General features: G+C 34.1%; 1 protein-coding gene across 2 annotated transcripts in view; it reads right to left on the reverse strand.

Moving 5' to 3' along the window:
* LOC129168346 (chloride anion exchanger-like) overlaps positions 1 to 2959 on the reverse strand; it is a 29337-nt gene extending 26378 nt beyond the window's left edge. For both annotated transcript variants that reach the window (XM_054753513.1, XM_054753510.1), the window contains exon 1: positions 2734 to 2959. The gene's annotated coding sequence lies outside the window, so the exon portion shown is untranslated. The remainder of the gene's footprint in view (positions 1 to 2733) is intronic.
* Between the last annotated feature and the right edge of the window lie 3041 nt (positions 2960 to 6000).

Here is a 6000-nt window from a genome sequence, read left to right on the forward strand (position 1 = left end):
TACGACTTTATTATCGTAATATTACAAGGTTTTTTTTTGTCAATTTACAAATTTATTCTCTTAAATTTACGACTTTAGTCTCGTAATTTTACACGTTTTTTCTCGTAAATTTATGACTTTATTCTCGTAATATTACAAGTTTTTTCTTGTAAATGTACGACTTTATTCTCATAATATTACGAGTTTTTTCTCGTAAATTCATGCCTTTAGAGATTTATTTTTTCTCAATGTGGCCCTAATACTGCGTCATACTATCGTATACATCAATGTGTAATATAAATGTAATCTACTTTCGTCTTGTTTTAGGATTTTTCCATTCAAATATTGTAGCGAGCATGGCTGGCCTTTGAACTGATCATAAATGATTTGTGCTGTCATTTTTAAGGTATTATTTTTTTTATGGAACTATAAAAACACATACAGGCACACAGAGATGAAAATAAAAGCAGATAAAGCAGAAATAAAATCAGACGTGAAAGGCCGTGATCATGAAGTTTCGGCCGGCTTTTGTTCTTCAACACTCGTTCGGTGATAAATGACAGCGGAGTGAATCATTCCTGATAAAGGTTGGCACAAGCATCACCGACTGATTGTGCCAAGGCCAAATATATTTTCCACTACCGTCCATTAATAAAGACAATAAAGAAGAACAAAGTGGTTCTATGTACAGAGGGTGGATGCAGCATTCCTGTCTGGCAAGAGTTCCAAGTCAAATTCCAGGGTAAAATGAGAACTCCCAATGTTATCTGATAATTGTCCAACAAAGAGACGGGACTACACAGGATTTGGCACTGGTCCACCTCATCTGTAGGGGGTTTATTTTAGGCCCCGACAAGTAACAATTACTCAGTCTTTAAACTATCAGCCGCTAAGGTTCTGTCAAAGGACAAATATTTATGCTAAAACAAGAATCCAAGAGAGGTTTTTAAAAAAAATAAAAGTTACATTTCAAAAATTAGGGGTGTTATTTTCGTAATCGTTTTCGATTTTACTCTCTGAAAAGCTCTTTCGGCTCCCAAAAGACTCCTCCAATTTTTTTGGTGGCTTAAGTTGATTTTTTATTAAAATAGGTGTAAAAAGAATGTGTCATGTAAAAATCTTTGTCTGAGCAAAGCATTTCATTGGAGCACAAGCGGCATAGAAAACGGATGGATGGATGGATGGCTGCAATGCTGCCTTTGTCCACCAGACGGAGCCAGAGGAGCCCAGAGGGTGGTTGACGTCATTGCAGCGCCCCGGCAGGCACCAATGAATGCGCTGCTCAGATGCTTTTATTCATATGAACTCGTGTTGGTACATGTTTGTATATTTTGAGTAACTTTTGAGTGTTAAGTTGCTGTGTGACGAGTTTAGCGTTCTTTGTTTTTTCTTTGTTTTAATTTTATTTCTACATTGGTCCCTGGGCCAATAAAAAAACAAAACAATCCGTAGATGATGTGGATTTGATTGTGTTAATTTGTCATTTTGCACTAAAAATAAATCCACCTAAAACATCAAATTTTCGGCAAAAACTGCAAAATCAGGCATCTCAAAAATGGTCAGCAAGATCTCGGGGCGACTGTCAATGTTCAAAAATGCGCTCTGCATTTGAATTTAATATGCAAAGGCATATTTTGTTAGGTTTGCTAAAATCTTGTGCTTCTTGGGGTTCAGGTTACAAAGAACATTTAAAAAATGAACAACAAATTTCGAAAATCAGAAGCTGACGCAATGTTATTGCAAAACATGAAACGAGCCTCAAAACATACTGACTTTTGCCGCAACTTTGTGAAGAAGCTGCAGCGAAATCAGGCATTTCAGGCAGCAACAATCACAAAAAATGCCTGCAAAATCCTTAATAATCACTTCAACATTGAATTTAACAAAACATGTAAAAATAACAATCCATAGCAGCTCATTTCTTTAAATTTAATTATTTAGTTAATTGTTTTATTATTATTATAATCATATTGCAATTCTAAAACAAAGTTGCTTTATATTTTTATTGTATTATTTATTTTTAGAACGCTCTAAATTGAGCTGTGTTTAATGAATAATAATTATGTGTTAAAATTAACAAATACATATAAAACAATAATACATATCATACAAATTATTATTCAAATATTACATTTTTATCTGTTTTAGTATAAATTATGTATTACTGTTAACAACAACAACAACAAAATAATAATAATAATAATTATTAACGGTTAAGTTACAATAGGGCCTTTGCTTTTGTTCTCAGGCCATAATCATAACAATAATAATATTGAAAGAGGCCGTAAGCAAAATTTGGTGTGTTTTTGGGGGGTTTACATCTTTCTGCATCATGTCAGCACAATAAAAGACCTAATCCTCACTTAAAGACACAGTCGGTGACAATTGTCACTGGGGACAAACAGTATGTTGGCTTGATGCTATCTTTGTGTACACCACTGAGAGTGACCATTCTCAGAAAGTTTGTTGGTTCGAATCCCGTATTAAAATACACAGGACACGTGATTTTTTTTCTCCCCCCCATCGGGGCAATAAATAGCACTAGTGAAGATAATGCTGGTGGACTACACAACATATTATCATATGTGAGTGTCTATTGGGAAAGATAACATTTACTACTTTGATAATGGAGATCTTTAGTAGGGCTGACAAGGATTTTACTTGTTCTGGAAGAACATTCATTTTCCAAACAAGAAATTGACTTCATTAGTTGGATCGGCAGTTTTAGTATTAAGAAGGTGAAATATGACTTACTGGTTTGAAAAGGTCAACCAACTCAGGAAGAAAATCCTAAAATGTCTCCTCCTTTTTTCGTGCCAGCTACGCCCCCACAAATGGCTAAAGTGTTTGCATGCACCCAAACGCCACGGAGGGCTGCAGTGTGCAGTCAATGCGCATTTTCCGGCGGTACGGTAGGACAAATAGGCCGCATATGCAAACATGTCCATGTTATAGCGAGCGGGGCGCTTGTGCTCTTGTTCAGCGGACGCACGGCTGCGCTCACGTTTCAGAACAGAGTAAACATTGTTCTATGTGTCGGGTGGTACAATGTCGACTCACACTTTCAGAGATTTCCCAGGGCGACCTCGGGTTCAAAGTTTACATGTGCACAAGAGCCAGGGGAGAAAAAGGACAGGGTGTCCCTAAAGTCTTCAGGCAAACATGCAAACATGCAAACATGCACATCATAAACAATTATTTTATAAATATATGTGAAAGAGTTTAATTTATTACACATCATTCAAAAATATATAATCATTTCAGTTATTAATTGATTTGTACTGAATAAAAGTTTTATTTATATTATTGTATATTATGTTTCTATTGATTAGTCAATGTTTTTAATGTTTTGAATCATTATAATCAAATGAATTACCTGTAATTCATTACAAAGTAATTTAACTAAACATTTTTGTTAAATGTGTGTATATTATATGTGTATATTTTCCAGACCTCAGCGAGACCCCGTATTATGAAAGGGGGACAAAAATGTGTCATAATAAAAAAAAAGTTTAAATAAAATAAATACATTTTTTCTTTTAAATTGAATGTATGCATTGTGCCATATTTTACAGATAAATATGTTATTATTAAATTAATTATTTAAATTATTATTCAAAAATATTATTCATAATTATTTATTAAATTGTTTTATTTAATTAATTATTTAATTAATTCATTTTTTTAAATTATGATTTATTTTGTTAATTATTCATTAAATGTAACTTTTTTCTTTCACCTTTTACAGTACAGGCTACTCATTCAAGCATAGGATATAAAAAAAAAAATATATATTATCACCATTATATAGGAAATGTCATTATAGTTGTTTCATTTTTTGTAGATTTCGAGGTGTACTCATTATTTGTAGTAAAAGTACAGAACCACTGTATGATACAGTGCAGGGCAAACCAAACACCACACAAAGAAAATACAGTGCATTGTTTTTTTTCCCTCTATTTTATTACAATAAATGCTTCTTATATTGTGCAAGCCGATCATAATGTCGCGTCCGGTCAGTGTGTATATGAGGCCGCAGTGTATAGATTATAGATTATCTCACTTTAGCTAAATTGATCAGATTATAAGCATGGTTAAGCAATTTGCCCGCTTTGTGCAAATCTCACATTTAAATAAAGGTTTCGTTTAAATCCACAAAGGTGGGCATTCTTTCTGGAACCGTCAGTGTTTGGGACACTTTTCACAGTGATAACATTCAGGGTTGAGAGAAAAGATCATTTAAATATATTATTAAGTTATCATAAAGATTAAAATAATAATAATAAATGGATATGTTTACATTTTTCTGTTGTATTATTTTATAGACTTAATTTGAGCAAAAATTTAAATGTTTTTTTTTTAATTTTGTGTCAACAATTAATAATAATAACAATAATACATTTAATAAAATGTAAATATAGGATTTTCTTCTGGCTCTTAATCAAAAATGGTCTTGCAATGTACCATAAATGCGCCAATTAGCCTCTACTGAATAGAGTCTATTCTATAGTCGCCATGTGAGCTATAAAACCATACAGCCAGTAACAGCTCTGGCTGTAGGCAACCCCCTGTTTTTTTTTATTAACCGCACAAGGTGGCAGTAATTGCATTTGAGTTATCAGCTACCTCTGCATGCGCTTTAAAATGTTGCTACCCGTCTATTGATATGAAAGTCATGCGCGTCATACTTACACACCACTGTCAATATATGTTAATATAAATATAACCTTATGATATTATTCCACAATTGCCCACGCATTTGATTATTATACTTTTACTAGATTGTCAAGGTGACAAGCAGACATTCAAATATTTATTTCTGATAAAAACAACAAAAAATGCTTGGAATATCTTGTTGCAAGATCAGATAGTATTAAAGTTCAGAAGAACTGCACGCAGTACAATTTTTCCGTCAAAATGAAAGAATAAATACATTGCGAAGGAAAACTGTGACGTGCATGATTGACACACATTATTCCCAGGCTTTCGCAGACCACATCGGGCCCCCTGGCCTTGAGTTTGACACCTGTGTGTGAAAGGAATACTGCCCTTTTTTTGGAGGGTGGTGGGGGATTTTGCCTATCTTTACGTGAGACATCTCTTTTCTGTGCGTTCTAAAGATATAAAAACAGTAAGGCTGTCAAAAATAGGCGTTAACGGCGGTAACTAATTTATTGTATTAATTACGTCATCATGTCAGGCCATACCTCTGTTATGACGGCAGATGGAAGCATAGTGCAGCGTCCCCACACTGCCACACAACTCTCTGACGCTCTTTTATAACTTTATTCTGACCTGGACACATCCATAGCAGTGCAATTTCAACACCAGATATTTATCTCCAGCTCACAAAACACGTATCTAGTCCTCCTCTGAACGACACTTCCTCATTGTCACGAGAGGCCGCGAGATGCATTCAGGGACACTCCGAAAATCACCAGATTGCCTTAATTTTGCGCATATGTGGGGTCTCAATAAACAGAAAGACAGAGACAAAGAATAAGTGGATATTCTTATCACTCACTAACCTAACTCTTACTGCGGAAGTACAGTCTGATGTAATTTAAGTTTGCTCGGAAATCCCAGAAAATACATCTACACTCAAAATAAGTGAATTCAACTTAACTTTCTTACTTGTCTTGGAACGCAACTCTTCATGGCTCATAGTGACAGGTTAAAGTGTGATTCAAATGTGCTACTGTAAAAGAGACTTGTGTTGGTCAAATAGATTTTCAGACATGCGTGCTGTCTTCCATCTTGAGTTCAATTTTCAGTTAATTTGGAGCTGTTAATACAAACAAATACACTGTATATAATCCTGTCCTGTCATTTATCTTTTTGATCATTTATCTTTTTGTTCTGGAAATACAGTAAAAATGGGCATATTTCACACATAGTTGCAAATGGTGATTAATAATGACTAATGAAGTGCAAATAAATTTAATTAATTTCAGATGAAAAGCTTTCCACAGCTAAAAAGAGGTAATTAATGCACATAATGGGACACACCTATTCTACCTA

Source organism: Dunckerocampus dactyliophorus, chromosome 15 (assembly GCF_027744805.1).
Source record: "Dunckerocampus dactyliophorus isolate RoL2022-P2 chromosome 15, RoL_Ddac_1.1, whole genome shotgun sequence".
Taxonomy (NCBI): Eukaryota; Metazoa; Chordata; class Actinopteri; order Syngnathiformes; family Syngnathidae; genus Dunckerocampus; species Dunckerocampus dactyliophorus.